The 7,102-nt window shown below is 40.5% G+C and overlaps 1 pseudogene; it reads right to left on the minus strand.

Moving 5' to 3' along the window:
• Positions 1–526: 526 nt before the first annotated feature.
• On the minus strand, positions 527–6,852 carry LOC138774693 (PR domain zinc finger protein 2-like; annotated as a pseudogene).
• Between the last annotated feature and the right edge of the window lie 250 nt (positions 6,853–7,102).

A 7,102-nucleotide genomic window follows, 5' to 3' on the forward strand; every position in this document is an offset into this window, starting at 1 on the left:
AGTAAACAAGTAATAATAATAATATTAATAATGGAGAAAACAGCAAACTTCAGTACATAAACAACTTTTTTGTTTTTAGATTCACATCCCCAAAATATAAGCGGAAAAAAAACACAATACAAGCAACATGTTCGAAAACAATTTAAATAATTTTAAATATTTTTCTTTTTTTTTCCTTTTTATACTTAAACTTACTACAAATGCTTTGTACAGTTTCTGAACTTCCTTTCGAAGTTCCCTTTAGAGAATTGTAACAAAAAAAAAAAAAAAAAAAAAAAGGGAATGATAGTAAAAGCGATAAAGTGGCACAAATTCACCAAAACAAGTGTGGAACTACAGTCTAGGAGGTAGATTACTTGTTAAACTGATGGAGAAGGTCATATAGATGAATAACCGAAGGATTACTGCTCTGAATAGTAGTGATGAAAAACAAAAAAAACTAATTGTAGAATTTTCTAACAGGCCAAAATGACTTCTAGTTCCCTACAGTCCTAAGAACCAGACATGTGCAATAGATAGAACCAGTTACTTATCATATGGCCCCTATAATCATATGAAATCTATGTTACATACCTTTTAGACTACAGCTCTGTGTGAATATAAAAATGTGAAATTTGGTAAAAACAATGTAGTAGTAGTAAGAAGAGTAATGAAATCTTATTTCCTGTGTCTATTGGCTAGTGCTAGGAATCTTAAGTTCCAAACTGTAATTGATATAATATTTTAGGCTTCAATTGCAGGATTAATAAAAAAAAAAAAAATTCTATCCGTTTGGTACTTTCCATCAAAGTACTTGTGTCAAATGCAGCAATATTTGCAAAACCCTGAATTGCCAACGTTTTAACATTTTTAGAAATACAGTTTGCAGTGGGAAAAAGATAAAATCCACATTCCCGTCTATCATTATCTTCACACTGGACTTGGCATGGCAATGAGCAGCTCCATGGTCAATGTTTGGAGTCTTCCTGGAATGAATAGTATTTCAGCATGCCAGACAAACATGGAGGAAATGCGGGAAAGCTGCAGAGATCGGCCATCAGTCAGGGTGCAGCCTGGATCTGTAGTGCTTATTTTATCCTCATCATGCAACAGCTCTTCCATCTACTGCTGATTACTGGGAAAGGATGAAACTTAGAACAACCCCCTGTAAAATTAAAAATGTTGTGTTAACCAAAGGCAGCCATAGACATCATGATCATACAATCCTCTGACTGATCTTCACATAGCAGCCATAGACATTACATACATACAGTCTTATCATACAATCATCTGACTGATCTTCTCACAGAAGGCCATAGACATTACATACATACAGAAAAAAATTGAAATTTTGGCAGCACATCTATGACTCTGTTCACACTGCAGGTTGCACACTGCTTGTGGCTTAAGTACAGACAAAAAACAAAAGGTGCAACAACAACCCACAGGTGCAAGGGCTTACCGTATATACTCCTCCCAGCATACACACGGTAAACAACTGCTCTGTAGATATAAAAAATTAAAATATATATATATATTTATTTTTTTAGAAAAGTGAGGATCTTAGCAAACTATTTGATCAAAAATGTCCCTTTTTTTTCTGTTGAATGTGGGGTGTGTGGCTACCTCCTGTTATATGTGGGGTGTGTGGCTACCTCCTGTTATATGTGGGGTGTGTGGCTACCTCCTGTTGTATCTGGAGGGGTGTGGCTACCTCCTGTTGTATGTGTGTGGGGTGTGTGGCTACCTCCTGTTGGCCTGCACTCCACCCATGTCCCAAGGCTGCTATAAAAGAGATCATTTGGCTCCTATCTGCCCAGTTGTAGCTTATTCAGCCCAGGAGAGGCCATTGCTAGTGTGAGGATGCTAGAGTAGGGACCATGTCTCTGAGGACGCCTTAACGTGGCGACATGGTACACTCTGTTTGATCAAATAGTTTGCTAAGATCCTCACTTTTCTAAAAAATATATATATATATATATATATATATATTTAATTTTTTCATTACATACATACACACATGCAAACAGGTATACATTAATACATTTTGGAATCTGAGAAAAGTTAATAATTTTTAAAATGTTCACTCACATTTACCTAGATTCTTGCCTTCCATCTTCCCTCTTATCTGAATAGTCTGCAGAGCTTCTAGTTCGGGACCACTTATCCTCTCTCTGGACTTTACACTGAACTTGTCCTTTTTTTTCTTCTTGGCTACATGCTTGTTTGGCAACTTGTTCTTCTGCATTCGCATGTGCAGCTTCCTTTGTGTTTTCCCAAAAGTTTGTTGCAGAACTTGGAGTGTGGCTTTCTTAGATTTTTTGCCCTCATAGATCATTTGGCCTTTAGGTAGTCTCACAGGGCTGGAGTTTCTTACAACAGGTACAGTCTGCTTTTTGGACTTCACGGGAGGAGTAGATTTCACATTCTGCTTAGATCTCATGGGCATTGTTGATGGTGGAACAGGGGCAGGTGCCAAACTCCTTGCTCTAGTTTTACCCAAATTTAACTCTGTGTTTTGCATCTGTATCTCAGCATCTGCCGTTCGGCGAGTGATGGTGGATTTTTTTTTCTGGATAGGCAATGGCTTCTTTGAAGGTTTGAGGCTTGTTTTTTGGTGGGTGGTGAAGCTGGCTTTTGGGACAACTAAAGGAAGCATGTTTGTTCAAGCTTTTAATATAGGTAAACTCTCGATTGCAATAGGGACAAAAATGAGGGGCTGAGTCGGTAGATCTTTGCCTTGCCTTCTTGTTCTTTTGTAAAATTGCCTTTTGAACTAGCTGGTTTTTCCTTTTATTGCACCCAATTTGAGTTTTCCAGAAGACATTTTGCCAATTTCAATAGTAAAATTAAGTTTTTTAGGCGGACCTATTCGTCTGAATGAATTCTTATCTGCAGCCTCCAGAACTACAAGCCCTACTCCATTCTTAGGCTGCACAGTCTGTTTCAAGGGTATGGGATTTTTTTGGGAGTGTACCTTTTCTTGTCACTGGCAGAAGCACATACCAATATATGCTTGTGTAATTCTGGCATATTGTCAACACTCTTTCCGCATTTAGTGCAAACGTATAGCAGTAGTGAAAGTTTGAGGAATATTATGGGTAGTAAAAATTTGTTGCAGTTGCCCCAAGACCCATGGATTTTTGTTATGGTATTGGAAGGGTGGTGGCTTAAAGCTTGGGTAGTGCTGATTAAGTCCCATGCGCACATCTGGATCTTTACATTTTTCTCCAGCAGCCATAATTTTAATTGTCGTATATAGTTCTTCAGAAGAATCATTTAGATCGCCATCATCCTCTGGAGATGGCGTCATGGGGTCCTCATCCATTCTTTGACTTTGGATTAAACTTGCTTTGTTAGGATCTGTAAAATTCTGTGGCCTAAGAGTCCCACTTTCTAACTCCCTGTGTGTGTACTCTTTATCTGCATGCAGGTCCTGCTGATGTTGTTGCAAATTACAAAGAAAAGCAAACTCCTTTTTGCATATAGAACATACAAAAATCTTCCCCACCCCATGAAGCATCGAACGATGTTCTGAGAGATGTGAAACATCCTTAAAAAGTTGCACGCAGAATTCACATTTGAAAGGCCATTCCTCGGCATGCACAACAAGATGCTTGGCAAGGTCCTTAATAGAGACAAATGGAGAGTCACAAACATTGCAGACGAAGGACTTACTAAAACTTTCACAAATGGCGTCATTTTGACTTATCTGCAAAGAGTCTTCGGTTGGTGCTTCCTCATGATGCTTCTCTTGCTTAAATATAGGTGTAGAGGATTCTGAAGTCAGAGATGGAGATACAACTGAAGAAACTATGGACAAAGGTGGAGGAGAAGAACATGATGATGAAGGTGATGATGAAGTGGTAGAGGATGACGATGAAGAGGAAAGGGTAGGTGGGCCAGGAGAAGCACACCCAGAAGGATCATCAGTAGTAATGGAAGGAGATGGTGATACTGTGCGAGAAAGAACTGGAAGTGGAGAATTGTGTACTGGCAGAAAGAGGTGAAGCACAGGATGGAGTAGGAGGTACACTGCATGAAGAATCTGGAAATGAAGGAACATTAGTTGTAAGAAGAGGCGGTGGCAATGCTAAGAATGGCGGACATGGTGTTGGTGAAGGAGCTTCAGAAGGTGTTAGTATTGGTGGAGACTCGCATACTGCTGCACATGTGCTCTCAACTAAAGCACTTCCAAAGGATAGGGGCATCTTCACTTGAGCCAGCACTAAGTTCTCCTAAAGGTCTAAGCTCATCTGTTCTGCAAGGAAGCACAAGAGTATCTGGTTGCAAAACACATTCCCCCGGAGTCTCTAAGCCATCATATTCATTTAACAGGACCTTTTTTAGCATACATGTTGTAGGCTTCTTCTTTTTTCCACCAATATTATTCCCTTTATATTCCTTTGCTTCACTGTCACAGAAGGGCTTCCTACTTATGCTGAGATCAAGTACAGACTCCCAGGGAACTTGTGATCGACACTTGCTTTCACATTTCTGTTTTACTCCGCTGGATAAGTCCAAGGGTTGCTGGTTACAAGCAGTGCCAAAGGATGCACTGGCAGCCCAGTCCTTAGTGACCTTTACGTCTTCACATGGGCTCAAGTTCTCTCTTTCTTCTCTACCAGATAAACTCCAGACAGGTGAGCTGCTTTGACTCTCCAATTTTGGTATTTTTGGGCCAAGTCCTTCATTCCAGGTGGTTTTTCCTTCTTTAGGAGCTGGGCTGATCTGTGGAGAACTTGGAGGAGAGCTGGTACGTCTTTTGAATCTGTTGGAGTTAGATGGCAAGGAAGACACGGCGGGGCTCAACTTTGGAATTTCAGAGAGTAATGATGGACTAATCTGAGACTTGTTACTTTCTTGCATTTGAAAGAAGCTGTTTTAGTTTAGAGGATAAATAAACACTTTTTTCCTTAGGAAAGGGCAAATTGTCACCTACAGAAACACTTAAAGGGATTGTCAAGGGAGCAAGATGGTGTAACTGGCTCAAGCTCAACTTCAGTTTTAATTTTTGACAGCAATGGAGGGCTAACTGTCCGCCTCTTCTTAGGCTCCAAGATTCCGCTGCCAGAAGAGTCACTGAGTGTATTATCAGGAGCTGCTTGGAGGGGTCTTACATTTTGAGAGACTTCAACCTTGATAGGGGTAAGCAAGCAGTTAATTCCTAGGACATCAGCAGTGTTGGTCTCTACTTCTATCACATCACATGTGCTACTTGTGCATGTCGGCAATTTCCCATCAATAAAGTAGGTTAGATTCTCAGATATGTTGTTGGAGATATCCATAATATATACATCGTCTGCTTCTCCATCTTCCTCTATCTCTGTGCTTGCTACATATATGTTCTCAGCTGGCGAGGACTGTTCGGGTTTTAGCTGTGGATCTTCAAGCAGGTGCCCTTTTTCGTCTTACTCCCTTTGGAATAAGATGACGCTCATGAACTCTGCGTTGGTGCCCGACGCATGTTTGTATGAGTTCCAAAGACTTTCTTACAGTATTTGCATGGGTGCAGTTCTCTGCTCGACTCACTGTTTTCTTCTGAGATTACTGAATGGGAAGTTTCCCTATCAGAATCAGTCATCTTACTTTGCATTTGAGAACTGCAGTATTCATCAGTTGCTTGCAGAGAATCTATTATGTGTTTGTGAGTGTGACCAAACTCACCAGAAGGGGACAACACCAAAGATTTCCTTTTAGGGCCTGACTCATGACGTCTCTCGTGTCTTCTCCGGTTAATTTGCGTTCCGAATGCCTTACCACAGTATCGACACTTAAATGCATGATTTACTGTAGAAACATGAATATGCATGTGTCGCTCCAGCCCTTGTTTTGTGGTGAATTTCCTCTCACAATGCTGACATGGGAACATAAAAGCCTCTGGTAAATCCCCATTAGGTTTTGGGATTTTAATAGGTTTCTTTTTGGGAGAACCCTCGGGAGTCTCATCAGATGTACTCCTCAGGTCATCCAGCATCTCTGCACTCTCTTCCTCCAAATTTACAGACTCTCGCTCCGAACTTTCTTTCTGCAAGTCATCAATAGGCTCCAGCTCGGTGAGTGCATCCTCCACAGCCAGGTTGTCTGGTAATGTAGGGAGTTCAGTGTAGGGATGGAAATCCCATCTGGAAGGACATTATGATTTACCATTTCTTGAATCACAGCTGTCTGTTCAAGAGACAGGACAGGAGATCCTAGAGGCTTTGCGTTGTCTTCATTGGGAGCTGCAAAGAGGAGAGAAATTGTTTTAGACAAAAACTCCACCATAAATGTGCCACTACTTAACACATGTCCAGCAAATTAGAGTGCAGAGAGTGTCTTCTTTAGTCCTGGTCTCTGTATAATGATTCCAAACACCTTAGGCACTGGGCCAGGAATCTGCTACTAAATCTCATAGTTCAGGGACGCACAAAAAAAAAAGCAGCAGTGCTGGACCGCTATTTACTTCAGCACACATGTGAACAGTAGGAGATTTCAGCTCAGAATGATAAATATAGCTCTGAACTAGAACACAGTATGTAAGTGATATAATGAATAACTAAATGTGAAGAATATGTAGCTTATGTAAACTTTGAAGAGGCAAACACTTAGTGTAGTATATAAGCCAATGCATAGGGCTGTGTTTACACGTTTCGCTTTTGTCAGTTTTACAGGTCTTACCGTCTGGTGAATCTTTCATGGCGGCAGAGGCAATGTCTGAGCTGCTCTTCTTTTCTTGTTTGCTTGTGTTTAGCTTCTTTTTAGCATAGAGCAACCTCCTCCTCCCTAAAACACATAAAGTACAGCGTCATTCATACCATAATATGTCAAATCTTTAGTGGTGCTGGATAGGTTGTTTTTCTATTTTTTTTATATTTCTGCATTACCTTTTAGCTAAAAGTAGATAAAGAACCAGATTGAATAAAGTAAAAAAGAAAAGGCAAGAGCACTCGTCTCTTTCAGGCATTTCTATAGGAATGGTCACATGCTGTACCCGTGCCTGTATTCATAACAAAGGAGCCGAGGCCAATAAAGGAGATGGACGAGGGGGTACGGAGGTTGGACCCCCCGCGATCTATTACTTGTCTCCTATCCTGTGGATAGAGGACCAATTAGTTTTGCCTAGACAACCTCTTTAAAAAAA

Source organism: Dendropsophus ebraccatus, unplaced genomic scaffold, assembly GCF_027789765.1.
Source record: "Dendropsophus ebraccatus isolate aDenEbr1 unplaced genomic scaffold, aDenEbr1.pat pat_scaffold_1042_ctg1, whole genome shotgun sequence".
In the NCBI taxonomy this organism is placed as follows: Eukaryota; Metazoa; Chordata; class Amphibia; order Anura; family Hylidae; genus Dendropsophus; species Dendropsophus ebraccatus.